At 43.5% G+C, this 17,680-nt stretch overlaps 1 protein-coding gene and 1 long non-coding RNA gene across 2 annotated transcripts in view; both read right to left on the reverse strand.

The window, feature by feature from the left end:
* Positions 1-10,251, reverse strand: part of ANKRD55 (ankyrin repeat domain 55) — a 167,068-nt gene extending 156,817 nt beyond the window's left edge. The window contains exons 1-2 of the mRNA XM_040977549.1: positions 10,099-10,251; positions 6,482-6,552 (exon numbers count right to left, since the gene is read on the reverse strand). The gene's annotated coding sequence lies outside the window, so the exon portion shown is untranslated. The remainder of the gene's footprint in view (positions 1-6,481; positions 6,553-10,098) is intronic.
* An 859-nt stretch (positions 10,252-11,110) lies between these two features.
* Positions 11,111-17,061, reverse strand: LOC121154665. The gene is made up of 3 exons (XR_005883574.1): positions 16,483-17,061; positions 13,803-13,941; positions 11,111-11,143 (listed from the first exon to the last, which is right to left on the reverse strand). It is a non-coding gene; the product is annotated as an uncharacterized LOC121154665 (long non-coding RNA).
* Positions 17,062-17,680: the final 619 nt, after the last annotated feature.

The raw sequence follows: 17,680 nt of genomic DNA on the forward strand, positions 1-17,680 counted from the left end.
AGGAATTAGATATATTGATACCCAAAGTTACTTTCTGCCTTTTTTAAATTCCTCTGTCAACATTTATTTTGGTGGTAAAACAGATGTTTTTCCATCCTTTTCTTTCGGATACATTGATGGCTTGCCAGATTTAGTACTTATCTTAATAAACCTAATTTCAGTAGCAACAATCATCAACTCTAACTTACATTCTAATATTGTATTTCAATCTACTGTGTCTTTGGTGGGATGAAAGTAGAAAAAACTGGAGAAATTCTAGGGAAAGGAGTTTAATAGAAATGAAAACTGAAGAAACACAATTGTACTCAACCCTCAGGCAGGCAATGTGATGCCCCCTGTTTGGGTTACAGCTGTAACTTGTTCATCAGAACCCTTCACTCAGACATCCAGTTCTTTCCAAAGAGTACTAAATTCGATTAAAGCTCTCAGCCTAACAATGTATGTATTGACCAGCTTTGCAGAACTCTTCCAAATCTAACCAGTTTTAGATTGAACCAGGGATTCCAACATCATCGGAGCCTTCAGACTCAATGGCATGTCATGGAAAATGGAAAAACACCAAGCCCTCTCCGGCTTTTTTTTCCCCTTCTCCCAGTTTCGAATGTTGCTTTCAGAAACATACCTGGTAATTAGTGAATGAATCAAGAGCACTCTTTCAAAGAAGCAAGTCCGTGCTCTGTAGATCCAAATCACTATTTAATGATAAACAGGCTAGGTGAGAGAACTCGGCATTAAGCAGGATGCCAGCCAAGGAATAATTGCAGTCAGCATTTCTTGGGTGAAGATGCTGCTCTAAGCACTTCTAAAACGTTTGGTCCTGCCAACCAGCTGAGACAATGCTGCATCATCTTTGTGCCACAGGAGAGGGAATGAAGACCCAGGAAGTTTAAGGAAGTTGTTCAATGTCACACAGATTTCCAGTGGCAGAGCTCAGATCTGAATCTTAGGTGAGCTGGCTCTAGAGTCTGGGTCCTTAGCTAGAGACCGTATCATCCTGAATGATCACCAGAACTGGAAGGAAGGAGTTGTGTGGACAAGAGGATGGCGTGAGGGGCTCTGCCACACCCACAATCACATCAGTGTTTAGTTACCTCGGCTCTAGTCTTCCAACACTACAGTGAGCCTAACGGCTGCCCTTCAAACTACATCCTGTGTTGCCAATTCTGGAACCTATGAATGTGACCTGATTTAGAGACAAATCATGGCAGGGATAATTGAGTTAAGGGTCCAGAGCTGAAGAAACCATCCTGGATTAGACAGGTAGATAGTAAGTCCCAAGACAAGGGCAGAGAGTGGAGACAGTAGAGAATACACAGAGAAGACGAAGAGGCATTGGGACCACAGAAGCAGAAAGTGAAGTGATGTGGATGACCCCCTGAGACATGCTTACAGTTCCCAGCCGCTGCATGATGCAAGGAGTGGATTTCCATTCAAAGCTCCTTAGAAGGAGAATGACCTTACTGCATTTTAGACTTCTGGTCTCCCAAACTGTGAGAGAACAGTTTGTGGTTTTAAGTCGCTGGGTTTGTGGTAGTTAGCTTTCTACCTTCAGGAAACAATAAACAGACGTTCTATATATTGGTAGACTATTTCCAATTTTCAAATATTTTGGCACATGTGATTTCACTTGTTCTCCCTAGTAAGTTCTCTTGGGCACCCAGATCTACCACAAAATGGCTGTGGGGTCTTGTGCCAATCACCAACTTCCTTGGCTTCTATTATGCAGCTATCCAATGGGGCGAAAAACACCTGCCCTGTGTCCCCTGCCAAGGTATCATGGAAACCAAAGCAAAGATACATGCAAAGGTACTTGTCTCCTTGAAAGCTGCCTTCGACTCAGGGCTAGTTTGATTTATGGTCTTTTGGGTGACAGCTAAGTCATTCCTGCCTGGAGATGTGGGTACCATCCACACACACCTGGGTGAGTGTGGGCCTCCTTCTCCTATCTCCTTGCCCAAGATGGTGTTGAGGTTGAGGGTGAAGGGTGGGCAGCGTCATTATGGGACTCTGACGGGGAAGGAAGTTGAGCACACTTGAGCAGAAGATTGTTGGCCTATGGCTAACTTCTCAAGAAATACTCGGTTTACAGACAGACAGGCCCAAAGCTCTGTTGCCCTCCAGCCCTTGTTCTCTGTGTGGTCAGAGGCCAGGGACCACCCTGGGAGCTGTGAGTAGAAGTCTAACTTCCTGTTGACCTTTCAGTCCTGGGCCTTGGGATCAAGTTGCTTCCTGAAAGGCTGGTAATTAGTGCCAATGGACATGACGGTTTAGTGACGCTGGCACTTACCCCATTAAGAAGTGGACCAAGGCCAGCAGACTAATCACTCAACCAGGACACAGACAGCTAAGACCTCAATGGCTGGACACCCCTGTACAATCCCTGTGTTCTTCTAACCATGCTCTAGTGGACAACAGGGAGTTGGGCAAGGAGAGAAAATGGGAGCTCCAAGATTGAATGCCACCCTAAGCTGTGAAACAGACACATCAGGGCAAGGAAGAGGAGATATAAAGGGAGAGAGAAGAGGATCGGCAGGCTGGAGTGATAACTGTATGCTCTTCTGGGGGATAGGAAGAGTGGAGGCAGAAGAAAATGCAGGTAGAAGAGAACATGAATTCTTAAATCAGTGGCACTCACTTATCCAAATGTCCTGGAAAACTATTTCCTGGCTTTTCATGAACTAAGCCACTTGCTTCCTATCACGCCATTTGTCTCCTGTTCCTGTAGGCTCTATAGATACCCAGAATTCTTTTTTAAAATTTGGTATCATCAAGAAATAAAACCTTGCTTTAGTTTATTATAACAGCTTTGTAATCATTTCCCTCCTTACTTTATATCCCATCCAAACTGCTCTCCATGCTTAAGTACCAGTGATTTTTCAAAAAGACAATTCTGAGGGCTGGCACTGTGCCATAACAGGCTGATCTCCTGCGTGCAGTGCTGGTATGCTATGGGGGAACCAATGTATGTCCCAGATGCTCCCTTTCTGATCCATCCCCTGTTGGTGGTCTGAGAAAGCAGCAGAGGGTGGCTCAGGTCCCTGGGCCCCTGCACCCAGTTGGGAGACCCAGAAGAAGCTCCTGGATCCTGGCTTTTGGCTTCAAACCAGCCCAGGTCTAACTGTTGTGGTCATCTGATTAGGGAATCAGTGGATGGAAAATCTCTGTCTCTCCTCTCTGTAATTCTGCCTCTCAAATACAAATAAAATAAACTTTTAAAAACAAATGACAGGGCCCGGCGCGGTGGCGCAAGTGGTTAAGTCCTCGCCTTGCACGCCCGGGATCCCATGTGGGCGCCGGTTCTAATCCCGGCAGCCCGGCTTCCCTTCCAGCTCCCTGCCTGTGGCCTGGGAAAGCAGTCGAGGACGGCCCAAAGCTTTAGGGCGGCCCAAAGCTTTGGGACGGCCCAGGGCTTTGGGACCCTGCACCCGCGTGAGAGACCCGGAAGAGGCTCCTGGCTTCGGATTGGCATAGTATCGACCCGTTGCGGCTCGCTTGGGGAGTGAATCATCGGATGGAAGATCTTCCTCTCTGTATCTCCTCTCTGTATATCCGCCTTTCCAATAAAAAATAATAAAAATAAATCTTTAAAAAAAAAAAAAAAACAAAACAAAAAACAAATGACAGCTCTGTATGTCTAACTCCCCCACCTCAACCCTTCCCTGGCTTCTGGCTTGCTGTTGCTACTGTACTGGAGCTAAAACCTGAAACACTTAACATGACCTGCTCGTTCTGGTGGCTGTGGATCCTCTCCTAGTGTAGCCAGTATTTCAGCTTTCCTTCCTAACTCAGAGTCTTCAAATGAGTCATTCATCCGTGCCCGTGCACAAACGCCCGTTGCACTAAGAGTGACAAGGTATGTGTGTATGTATTATTACATATATGGAACTAAACAAGCAGGTTGGATCTGCTCCTTTTGACCAGAAAGTTCGTCACCTGCTCTGTCCCTGCCTAATTCTCCTCCTTTGTTCTTCTGACAGCCAATGAGATCTTCCCAGACTCCTACCACACTTGAATTACATTTTCTTCAGGGTGCCTTTCTCTCTCCTGTTCTCTCCCTAAATAGCTTACTATACAACATATGCGAGGCTACTTGAACAAGTTTGTGGGGGAAGTAGGATTAAAATATAAGTTGATTTTTGCACAAAAAATCTTTTTAAATTTATGCATGTGAACGGTCTTCAGGTTCAAGGAAAAAATATGTTATTATGAACAAAGTATACATGGATGTCAAAACATTTTTGCCTCCAAATAAATTTTAATTCCATTTTATGTGAATTTTTAAATATTACCCTCACATGTGTACACAATATATAGGCTTACAGTTATATATAACTTGTTCTATAAATATCAATCCTTGTCTTTTTGCTCTCCAAGGAATTGGGAGATGTGTACTTCAGTGCTTGCAGCAAATCCATTGCCCCAACACTAGACATACAGAGATTCTGTTAGTCCAGGGTGGGGTGGGATTTTTTTTTGAGAGTGTAAAAGGGAGAGCCAGGACAAAGAGGAGGCCCAGCAGGACTTTTTTTTTTTATATTTTTATATTTTTAAATTTTTATATTTTTGGCTGGGCCTTCCCAGATGTATTTTTTGACCCTGCAATGCATGGCTGTTCCATGCCGTGACCTCCTCTTTAAAGTCAGAGAGTCTGAACGATAATTCTGCTGGCCTGGGTGCAACCCAACTCCCCTTTCATTATCTTTCTTTTATTTCCATCAGCTGTGGAGAGGATAATACGTGCTCCTGCACACAGCGCACACCTGCTCAGTAACTCTGCATCTGAGGTGTGGCTGTCCTGCTCAGGGGTCAAGGCCTCCGAGGGGTATATCACCCCGACTGCAAATACAGGGTTTCACCCTTCGTGCCAGGACACCCAGGTGCCTGGAGGGGATGAAGGTGATGAGCAAGGATGAGAGATGCCAACTGCCTGTGTGAGTCAAGTGGGCCCTGGCAAAAGCTGGCAATTAAGGAAACAAGATACATTTCCAATACTCTTCACCAACACAAGATGGACAAAATGCATAAGACAATCTGTATCCGATTTTTTAAAAAGCCGTGGGGCACAGAATCAACTCAGATCGCATTCTATTAACAGAGACCAATCCCAGCAAGCAAAACACTGGACCTCTGTACAGGCACAACGTAAGCCACCATCCTTTTATAACCTTGCAATACAGCTGGCATCATGTAAATTAACTCAACGTCTCTTAACTGCACCACGCTGAGACTCTCAGGCTCCGAGAGCTCCAGGGATCCAACCGGAAGCCCCAAACTTAAAAGATTCAGCTTATAATTCCAAATCTAAAGCATTTTCATGTGGCCAAAATAAAAATAGGCTGACCATGAACATTTAACCTCAGCACTTTAACCAGAGCTGTGGCCCAGATCTAATCACAATTAAGACCCACCATCAAAAAGAGGCAGATAATGTTAACTCATTTCTCCCAAGTAATCACAGCCCAACAATAACAGAAAAACACATGAAACCTTGCCCGAGATACATAAAATTCTCATTATCTAGATCAGTTGCAACAGTAGAAAACCCTTGATTAAAAGAACTAGTGTATGAATCAGTGTCCTTAAGCCTATGAGATGAAACACTTGTCAAGAACCAGCCATGTTTTGTTAAGACATATTTCCATAAATGTAACCACAAATATTTTCAGAGAACTATCAGTGGATAACAACACTTAAAAGAGGTGTTCACGATAACTCAGCTGTTTCCATTTATGGTTATACAGAAACGTTTCAGACTTTTGTCTTTTCAGGCCTCAGGACCTGCCACGGAGGGCCATGATTACAGAGCCCTTGGTTTACCAAGTTGAACAAGGCCCATGGTGACCCCAACCATAGGACACAGAGATCTTTAAACAGATGGAAAGAGAAAGTTCCATGATTTCACAAGAAAGAAAATGGGAACCTGTTGGGTCAGAAAGGCTGGCGGGGGGGGGGGGGGGGAGTCTACTCTCACTAGCCTAAAAAGCCTTAGGAGCCAGCGGGAGCAGATGGCTATGCAGGGGTTTGATGGTGGCCACATGAACAGTACAAAAGAACCATGTTATCAACACACTCATCAAAAAGGGGAAAGAGGCATGTGGTCCCCTGCAGTAGGCAAGGCCGACTAAGACCAGGCACTGGGCCTTGGCTGCTAAACAGACTCGCGATTTCCTCCATTTACCATTTGGTACAAAGGGAGACAGGCTAGTGAGCATTTGCTAGCCTGGGCAGACAAGCAAGGGAGAGTCGAGAGAGTGTGAGAGAGTAGAGGGCTGTGGCCTCTTGCAGGCTACTCCTCCTGCACGAGTGTGGCAAAGAGACTTTGGAAGAACTAGAGCAGGGACAGGCCAAAGTGGCTGAGTTACCACGACAAAGCAGGCAAGCCTCTGTCTCCATGAAATAGAGACTTTGGCTGTCATAAACGGGGAAGGCAGGGGAAAGGCTGGGGGTAGCATTTATCGGCGCGAGGTTGTTCAGAACTTACCCCCGGGCCTGTTCGTGCTCCACGGCAGGTGCCAAATACATCACCAGGGATCTGTTGCTGGACGCTCTTACCTTCATACAAGAAGAAATCCAGACGTGAGGGACAGTAGTGGTAAGCCCGCTAAGTTTATAATGAAGGTAGTACACCTGACAAGCAGGCAGGCATCTCAGTAAAGGACTGACAGCTGGGGACTGGGCGTCTTAGAAAGTTCTCAGGTGATTCTAATATGAATCCATGCAGAGGATGGGTTGACCATGATTCCTGGAGGGGATGAGCTGAGATCCAGAGGGTCAGCCAACTTGCTGAAGATCTTAGAGCTGGCTGTTATCAAGTTGAAATGAGGACTTAATTTTTTCAGAGCCTAGTCCCATGGCATCCTATAAATATTCCACCACTTGAAAAGTTTTGTGACCGACTACCATAGCAGCTTTCTTTAAGATTTTTGCATTCTCAGGGCCAGCACGGTAGCCTAGTGTCTAATGTCCTTGTCTTGTATGCACCAGGATCCCATATGGGCACCGGTTCGTATACCAGATGTGCCACTTTCCCTCCAGCTCCCTGCTTGTGGCCCAGGAGGGCAGAGGAGGACAGGCCAAGGCCTTGACACCCTGCACACATGTGGGAGACCCAGACGAAGCTCCTGGCTTCAGATTGGCTTAATTGCAGCTGTTGCAGCCATTTGGGAAGTGAACCAGTGGATGGAAGATCTTTGTATCTCCTGCTCTCTGTAAATCTGACTTTCCAATAAAAATAAATAAATAAATAAAAAGATTTTTGCATTCTCCTGGAATGGCTAACCAACTTTCCTGGTCTATGTATGCTAGGTCTGCTGGGTCTCCAATAAACTAGGGTAGTGGGCCACACTGCCTGTACCATCATGGAACCTATGTTAGGTAACAGAAGGTATCTAAGCAGGCATTAAACTTCAGGTTCAAACTCAGACGCTTCTGAGTTTGAATCCTGACTTGTCAGTTGTTCTTAGGGAAGCTCTGTGTCTTTAACTGCAAAAAGGGAGAGAGAACACTCGATACCTTAACTAGTAGTTTTGAAGAGAAAACGAAGTAATACGTGTGAAGTGTTTAACACACATGACTCCTAACAGGAAAGAAATTACTCCTAGCTTTCAAAATGACACAGGAGTCTGTGGAAACAGGCCACCGAGTTAGAAATCCTGCTTGCCTTTCCTTTCTGTTTTTGTTTTGCTATTTTTTCTTAATAGAAGTATGCATACAAAATATAGATGTGTCCCAGAAAATTCAGAAATTGTTAAAGCAGTCAAAAACTGCATTATTATTATTATTACTATTTTACCAGTACTTGAGACTGCAGATTTAATTCCCTCATACATCTTTAGGCAGTGCAGTTTGGCCCTGAGCAGTGAAAACATTTCATGATGGTGGTGCTAGAGCAATAAGCAGTTACTTGAAACAGCTTGCTTTCAGGGCCTCTCCGCCCCCTGTGGTTCAAGTTCTGATTTTGCCAAAGAATCTTTCCTGGATACTAGTGTCGGTAGTCCTGCCAGATGTTGGTTCACCAGTTTCATCATTTTTTAAGGTGCCATGGAGTCCTTGGCATCAAAATCAAACTTCTCTGGCAGCCACAAAATGCTAATGATGTAAATTGTAGAACCCTCATATTTATTTGTTTGTTATCTGTGTAAGCCAATCAAAAAGTGAATTTAGAAGCAACCCCAATAATGATCCATTGGATAGATTTATCCTATTCCTGGAAATCGTCTTTATGCCTCTGAAAAGACCATTTATCTGCAATTTATCTCCAGGATTGTAGCATGTCAGGTTGGGTTGCTTCCTGTGACTCTAACTTCTCATCTTTTAAAGTCCTGGCTACTCCATTTCCCATCTAGCTTCCTTCTAATGTGCCTAGAAAAGCATTGGAAGGTTGCCCCTGTCTTTGGGCCACTGAATCTCATGGGAGACCTAGATGGAATCCCAGGCTTCTGGCACTGACCTGGCTCAGCCTGGGCTGCAGCAGCACTACGCGGAGCGCATACATAGATGGAGCATCTCTCTCTCCCTCTTCCCTTCAAATACGTCTTATTATTTTATCTTTAATTTTATAGTACAATTTCATAGGCTGTGGGACAAATACATGTTTTTTTTAATATATTTTTATTTTGCATTTTGAATTATGTGGTACAATTCCTATAGGCTGGGATTCCCCTCAAACTCCTTCCCCCGTCAGATTTTTCCCATTTTACTACAGTAGTGTAGTCTTTCACAAGGAATCATAATTCTATCAGTCTCTTATTTAAGTGTACCCCGACATTGTTGGTACAGACAATGTCAGACAGTCCAGCATCCCATTGTCTACACATGTCCAACAGTTTCGTTGGGAATCCATCTTTCATCTGGAAGCAAGGATGCATGTTCCATTATTCCCCCACGTCTGTATATGACATATCCCAGTAGTCCATCACTATACGTTACCATAAGTGAGAAGCCATGAAACAAGGTCATCAACTGGTATGAGTTAGAACAGCCACATCAACAACAACAACTTCAACAACAAATTATAGCACCATGAAAAAACGCGCCACTGAGTAACCAACACATGAGTGAAAAAAGGAAACACCAAAAATCTCTTGGGGAAAATGATGCCATCGTATAATTCATGAGCCCATGATGAATTCGACTAGAGAAAAGAGATTTTTTGGAATGAAACAAACTGAAATAAAAAACATCAAAACACATAGATCATCAAATATCAAAACACAATAGATCATCATGTTAGAAATGATCTATTTTTAGGATTATGAAAAAAATACAGAAAAATTAGAACTTTTTTAAAGATTTATTTTATTGTTATTGCAAAGTCAGATATACAGAGAGGAAGATCTTCCATCCAATGGTTCACTCCTCAAGTAGCCACAATGGCCAGAACTGAGCCAATCCGAAGCCAAGAGCCTGGAGCCTCTTCCAGGTCTCTCATGCAGGGACAGGGTCCCAAAGCTTTGGGCCATCCTCGACTGCTTTCCCAGGCCACAGGCAGGGAGCTGGATGGGAAGTGGGGCCGCCAGGACATGAACCTACACCCACATGGGATCCTGGCGTGTGCAAGGTGAGGACTTTAGCTGCTAGGCTACCGCATCAGGCCCCAAAAATCAGAATTTTTGAGATGAAATCTTGAAAATGAACTCATGCTACACTCTGGAGGAGTATCTATCGCTCACTCACCTAATCCTTTATGAGCGTAATATTTTGCAATCCACTAGAAAGCCATTCTAGCATTATAACTGCTGATCAAATGGTGACAAGAGAATGTGTCAGGAGGAAGACAGCTGCAGACACTTACGTGGGAGGCAGTGAGTGAATCAGTGTTGAATAAATTCAGGTGACAGGGGAATGACTTGCACGCCAACAGGAAGGGGACTTCAGGGTGACTGACCATCAATAACACCTCCTCTCCTATTTAGCAACAGAAAGGAATGAATTGTTGATTTTCATAGCAGGGATATATACGGCAATGATTATGTTGAAAGAATGAAACTAGGCAAGAAAGAACAGAGTGCATATTGCATGCACGTATAATTCTAGACAGTGGAAATAACTCTACAGTGGCAGAAGAAGAGGTGTAGTTGCTCAAGCTTACACATTCACCTTGCAACCAGGTCCTCAAGTCCCTAACTTGGTGTCCCCCTCGAGTCTTCCTTCTTCCTGCCCCCAGGGACTCGGGGACCAGTCAGCCACATCCATGTTACGAACCAGGTTAGGATGATGTGTGGGGAGAAGTCCACCTTCCTACGAATTTCTAAAGCCTTTGGAAGTTTCTTGGGCTAGACAGTAAATTTTCTTCATGGAGACTTTGGAAATTTAGGGCAGGCTTAGGAACATCCTTCTAGTAGGAGTAAGCAGGCAATGAAATCATAATTTCATGTCTTATGCCCTTCATAAGGAGGAGATAATTATCCCACTAAATAAATTTGGTAGAGACAGAGGTAGTGAAAAATAAGGTTGTCATTGAGCATCTCCAGAAAGCCCTACACGCAGCATGGCAGCTATGGTAGCCTCATCACCTTTGTGCCCGAAATTCCCCCTTACTGAATGATGCGTTTAGTCACACTTTTTCACTTTATTGATCAAGCTTTTTAGTCTGATGCAGTCCCATTTGTTTGACTTTGACTACTTCTGTTTTAGATGTCTTTTTCAGGAAGTCTTTCCCTATGCCTGTATCTTGGAGAGGGCTTCCTATGTTTTCCTCTAATAGCTTGATGGCTTCTGGGTATAGATTTAGGTCCTTGATCTATTGAGAGCTGATTTTTGTTCAAGGTAGCAGGTGGAGGTCTCGTTTCTTACGTCAGTAGGCTGCTATCCAATTGTCCCAACAGCATTTGTTGGAGAGACCAGGCTCTTCTGTTGGATTGTTTTCAGTTTTCTGGTCAAAGATGAGTTGGCTACACATGCATGGGCTCCTTTCTGCTGTTTCTATTCTGTTCCATTGATCCTCCTCTGTTTCTGTACCAGTACCAGACTTTTGATGATCGCTGCTCTGCAGTATGTCTTGGGGTCTGGAATTGCGATTCCTCCAGCTTGATTTTTATTCTTCAGGATAACTTTGACTATTCATGGTCTCTTATGTTTCCAGATGGACTTTTGTATCTTCTTTTGTATGTCTGAGAAGAATGCTGTTGCTTAGGCTCCCGAGCTGTCAGCGAGACACAAATGTAAAATCACACTGAGGGTCTACCTAACTCCAGTGAGACCAGCCTACGTTGAGATCTCTATTAACATCGTTTCCCAGCCTTTTGGCTAAGATCAAGTGTGAAGAATTCTATTAACAACACTTGTTAGTATGCCTGTGGGGAGAAAGGTACCCTCCTTCACTGATGGGGGAGCGTAGGTTACTACAACCACTATGGAAATCAGTATGGAGAGTGCTTAGAGAACAAACCTGCCATATGACCCAGATATCCTGCTTCTACGAATATATCCAAAGGGAATGAAATCTGCATATGAGAAGGGAATCTGTAATCCTATATGTACAGCAGCACAATCTACAATAGCAAAGACATGGAAACAACCCAGATGCCTGTCCAAAGAGAAGCTGATAAAGAAACGGTGGTATTCTACTCTGTGAAATACTACTCAGCCATGAAAAAGAACGAAATTCCACCATTTGCAACCAAGTGGCTGCAACTAGAGACCATTATGCTCAGTAAAATAAGTCAATCCCAAAAGGACAAATACCGTATATTCTATCTGACATAAGGCAACCTTCATGCAAATTTTAATATCAATAGCCCTTTCAATACTGTTCTTGCTGCAACTCATGGGTTTTGACATTTTTGTTTTTATTTTCATTTCTTCAAAATAGTTTCTCTTATTAAATTCGTCACTGACTCATAGATCATACATTAGTATCATTTTCTTCAAGAAGGTTTTTTTGTTTTCTTTTTCATTTCTTCATTGACAGATTATTTAGTAGCATGTTATTTAACTCTGTGTTGTTGTAAATTTTTAAACTTTACTCTGCTGTTGATTTTGTTTTATGGCTTTTCACTTAAGGAAATATATAGTAACTGTGTAATAGAGACTATCATGTCCAGATGTGAAGATACAATACAGTATACATCTCTACTTCCAAATAAAAGATGGACTCCCAATGAAACTGTTAAATACATCTTGACAATAGGATGCTGGATGGTCTGCCATTGTCCATACTGGCAATATCAGGATACACTTAAAAGGCGAAATGGTGGATTTCCACTATATTATTACCGTTGTAATCAGTGGGGCAAGGGAATCTGGGGAAGGGGTAAGGGAAATCCCAGAGCCTGTGGAATTATATCATACAATTTAAAATAAAATAAAATATATGTATATATTTAAAAACGTATACAAATAGGTAGAACATGGAATGCATCATGCCTGAAACAGTACCTGATTTAGAGAGGAAAGAACTCCCTGTCCCGAAGAAGTAATGAACATCTTTGGTAGAAATGGGAGTTAAGGAAATCCTTGAACTTACTGTAGGCAAAGGCAGGCAATGAAAGACACCACACCACCACCACCACCACCACACACACACACACACACACACACACAGGGTTTATATAAGAATTTCATCACTACTTCTCATAAGCAATTGCTCTTTTCCTGACTTCCCTGTGAATGCTTTTGCTCATAATATTCTGCATAAAATGCAGCAGTCATAAAACTCGGTGGATAGATTTTAAAGAGTAGTTGTACAAAAGATTGTTTATGTTGGGTGGCAGGTCATTTCTCATCTGAAGAGGGGCTAAATTTAACCGCATACAACATGGTCTTGTTCACTGCCATTCCGGTTAAGGAAAAGTCTGCTGACAACACACTGCCTTGCTGTAACTTCCAGATTGACCCTGTAGGGCTAGTGTGTTGGGCCCTGGAGGTGAAGATGGTTTGCAGATGGGCCTGCCTGCAGGTGAATCATTCCTTCCTGGAGATTCCTAGCTTTGGGGAAACCCACTGCGCTGTGTTTGGAAGGAACAGCTGTTAGAGCCTTGCGTCTCGGGCCTTGACAGGAGACACAGAGCTGTCCAGTTAGGATCTCAAGGACTGGGATAGCAGAGCCCTCGAGGGAGATTGTATTTCTTGTCATGGTTATAGCACATAAGGAGACTTGGGCCTGGCCTTGGTTGCTCGGTCCTGGGCCTTCCTTTCTCAGTCTGGAGCCTAGGAAGGAGGAATTGATTATCCTTTGCTTCCTTCACAGCACCGATCTGTCTCATCTCCACCCTTCCCAGCACTCCCAGCCAGCTACTGCAACGGGACATGTCTCAGGCTACTTATTTATTTATTTTTTCTACATGTGTTCAGGTCTTCAGTAGCAGCAGGATATATTAGTGTTATGACAAACATCATCCTCACCCCCCATTCCATCTTAAGAACTCTGTAATCATCTCTAATATGGAATACTGACTGTGACACACACTTTCTGAAGAACTTTCTAACCACCTTGTTCACTTCTCTCCATAACTTTAAGAAGTAGATGATGACGCTGTTTACACTGTCTTCTCTGCTTCCTGGGATTGGGGGCGTAAATCTCACAGGGAGGAAGTGGCTGAGCCAGGACAGAAGTCTGGGTGGAATGGGGGTGGGAATCTTCAACTCCAAACCCCTATTCTTCACCACTAGATCCTATGCAGAGACCCAGAACCAAGGATTCCTTAGGATTTTTCTTTTTTGCTCTTTACTTTGGGAACCCGAGAAACAGTATTTTAGTCACGGACTTAACTTTTCTGGCCATGCAGAAGTAGTTGGCTATCCCGCTCATCCATCTTAAGGTTGTTCTAAGCAAAATACAATTAAGATGACAAATCTCTTACTTAGTAGGCCATTTAGAGTGCTTAATCCTCTGTTCTTCCGCTCCAAGTGTCATGCGCAGACAGCTGACGCTCGGTAATTTTCATTCTGTGTTTTCTGTTCTTTAGAACTGCTTTCTCAAAAAAATTTCATTTGGAAGCCCTAAATTGAAGAGGGAAATATCAATACAATTATACAGAGTAAATGGTCCAGATTTTTAAATTTTGTTCTAGCTCTGTTTTTGAACACCACCACTAAACATAATATCCTGTGTGTTCTTGACAATAAGGAAACGTGAATTCTGTGCTCCTCCAAACAGGTTTAACTGAAAGTAACTTCACTGATTTAAAGGCAATTTGAGTTCAATAAGAACAATTATGCATTTAACCAAAATGTACAGATATGTACACTGTATAAAACACTTTTAAGCTGAAAAAAGAAGACCACATCCCATTTATGAGTTGGAACAATTACATTGTGAAGGTGTCAACTGATTCACATTAGTGGGACAAACCCAGCCCACTGCCTGCTTTTATAAATAAAATTTTTCTGGAGTCCAGCCATGACCACTCATGAATGTGTTGTATATAGCTTCTTATACCTTCAAAATGTCAAGAATTTTATTATCAGATTCTGTGAAGAAGAAGTTTGCTGAGTTCAGATTTGTACACTAACAATGTTTACAAAAATGAATCTGATACTGCGTGCGTGTGTGTGCGTGCGTGTGCGTGTGTGTGTGTGTGTGTGTGTGTGTGTGTGTGTGTGTGCATGTAGAAAGTGACCAGCTGATTTCAAATCTGGAGAAATGCCAAGAACCTAGAATTGTTGGGGAAAAAATGGTAATACTCTTGGAAAACTACTACCACCTGACTTTAAAGTCACCTTGAACTCCCACCCAGTTGAGGTTCTTCCTGAACATGAGGCAGTTGTTGGTAGGGAGGCTGTGTTTTCTTGCTGAGTTTGCGCAGAAGCGGAGATGGTGTCACTCCCCAGCTCTGTTGTAGAATTCAGTTCTGGAGAAGGGCTGAGTGTGGGGCATAACGGAACAGCCTGCCTTCCTGGTTGGGTCAGGTGAGCCCTCCAGGGACGAACTCCACTGTGGGATTGATGAATTAGACCCTCCTTGTCATCTCCCCCCCACCCCCACCTTGACGTCTCCCTCCCCGTGGAATTCTTTCACTTTCACCTTCTCTGCTACAACCCAGTGCTCCTCTCTCCCTCGGGTTCAAGCATGAGCAAAACCCAAATTCCTTCCTTTACTTGTTCCTGTTACTTCCCACATCACCCAAGATCGGCTACCCGGTATTTTTTTTTTGAACTGAAAACAAGGCAGCTAACTGATGAGCTTTCTTATTCCCTTAGCTAAAGACCTCCTCTGAAAACTATGCAAAAACAAAATCAAATCAATCAAGGGAAATATAAAGCCTACAACTGTTTGACTTCCAAAGCCTATGTGTTTGATCTTGATAATAACACATATTTATAAGATTTTATTTCTTTGTAAAATTAGTTATTTAAAAACTTAAAACTTAATTAAGCTGGGGAGAGAAATAAAGACAGAACTCTCTCATCTACTGGTTCATTCCCTACAAGGGCCAAGGTTTGGCTGGGCTGAAGCAATGAGTCAGAAATTTAATCCATATTTTCTTGTGGGTGACAGGGACCCGATTAATTGAGCTATTCAATTAGCCACAGCCTTCCAAACTCTAGCTCACCAACAGGGACCTGGAGTCAGGAGCTAGAGCTGGGAATCCAAGTCAGGTTCTTGGAACATGTGTGTCCCAACTGGCATCTTAGCTACTAGAACAAACACCTGCCTTGCTACTCAGTTTCTACTTGGCCCATGCTTTTCTCCCATGTGAGCTCTCACCAGGGAATTCCTCAGTACTTAGAATTTTCACTGTTTTATCCAATATCAGCACCCAGTGTCTTTGAAAACCAAACCTTTTCATGATTCAGCAGCTCTCCCAAAGGCTACCCCTTCCCTGAATGCCTGATCAGTCCAATTCACAAAAGACTTTCACTAGAGGGGTGGATGCTGCTTTTTCTTCCACAAATTGCCTAGCATGGTCAGTGCAGTTAACAGAAGATGTTTCTGAAACCAAATACCTGCATTCAAGTGCTAGCTCCACTTTTGCTAACTCTGTCACTCTAGGCAAGTTATTTAACTTGTCTATGTCCCAGTTCCCTCAACAATAAAAAGAGAATTCTAAGGACAGTGCTTCTAGGGCCTGGAATGGTAGCCTAGTGGTTAAAGTCCTCACCTTGCACATGCTGAGATCTCATATGGGTGCCAGTTCTAATCCTGGCAGCCCCACTTCCCATCCAGTTCCTTGCTTGTGACCTGGGAAAGCAGTGGAGGACAGCCCAAAACTTTGGGACCCTGCACCTATGTAGGAGACCCAGAAGATACTCCTGGCTCCTGGTTCCTGGCTTCGGATGGGCTCAGTTCTGGCTGATGTGGTCACTTGGGGAGTGAATCATTAGACAGAAGATCTTCCTCTCTGTCTTCTCTGTATACCTGCCTTTCAATTAAAAAAAAAATTTTTTAAAAAAAAGAACAGTGCTTCTTTTATAAGGCCTTTCTTATAATATACCGAACATCCTTTGAGATGATAGACAAAATATAGCTCGGAATCAATATTGTCTTCTATTTTGACTATCATGAATTGTTTCTTGACCTAGGTTATCAATTCTTCCTACCTGTAAGTTAACACTGAACAGACGAGGAGGCAGGTCGCTTCTCATGACACCCAGTCTAGGGAAGCAGGCATCTTCCTCTAAGAAGCAGAGAACAAGGTCTTCATCCAAGCTCAGATCTGTGAAAATGAAGAGAGCTTCACATTGGGTCTTAAGAGTTGCGATTCAGGAAATACAGGTTCGGATAGCTCTGACTCAGTGTGCTGAAGAAGGCAGGAAAAGTGGGAGTTTGTATGAGAAGAAACAGGGCCCTTGCGACCCATAGAAGATAAAGGAAAGAATGCATAAACAGAGTGGGAACGTCCATAAAACAAGCATCTGATAACCTCAGGACATGCGCAGGGAGCCTCTGGGAACAATGTGATTGTCCTGTTGTTTCCGAGGGTCTGGCTGTCGCAGAGATCTGCGGGGTAAGGGTGGAGTGGAGCTAAGTTCATGCTGCAGGCAGCATCTGGCATCAGGAACAGCTGTGTCCCCCGACAGCCTCCGACATCCGTTTTGCAAACTCTTCCAGTGTTGTTTTCATAGGTAACTGCGCACAGTGCGAATGAGGAGGTGGGCAGCATGATGAAGAGAGAGGCCTGTGGTCACACTGCTAGCCGAACTCCCTGTAGAAATGGACAGCAGTGTTGCCGCAATGCTCGATGGCCCCTTCTCTACCCCAAGTCTCTAGGGAGTAGAAACTGTGTCAGTGCTTTCTGGCTGTTGTTCTTTCTCCCTTCTGCGAAAATAGGAAGTGAAATCCTTTCAAAAAATAGTCATCATCATGGAAAATGGAATAGAAAGATAATTTCACTGTCATGCAAAAAACAGTTGCTATCAAGGCAGTGTCCAGGAACTTTTTGAAGCCTCTGCATATACTTAGAACCTGCTACGTGGGTACTTTCTAGACTCTCCCTAGCTCTTATTATAATTCTCATATAAGCAAGGAGGTAACATGAAGGAGCTGAGCTCATCAATTCTTCCGTAGGACCCACGTACTCCACCCACAACCCCCTCCTCACCCTGTCCCAGTTGTGTTTGTAGAAAACCACAGTTTCTGTGAAACCACTACCCAGCACTAGCACTGGCCAAAAATAACGAACATGGCAGCCAATTATATTCCTGTGATCGCCAGGAGCTAGCTGTCATATCGTTGGAGTCCATTGCCACGGCTGACTCCTCTGCTTTATCATGTATCTGATACCATGATACTTGCAGG

Source organism: Ochotona curzoniae, unplaced genomic scaffold (genome assembly GCF_017591425.1).
Source record: "Ochotona curzoniae isolate NIBS_2020 unplaced genomic scaffold, NIBS_Ocur_1.0 contig_2754, whole genome shotgun sequence".
Lineage (NCBI taxonomy): Eukaryota > Metazoa > Chordata > Mammalia > Lagomorpha > Ochotonidae > Ochotona > Ochotona curzoniae.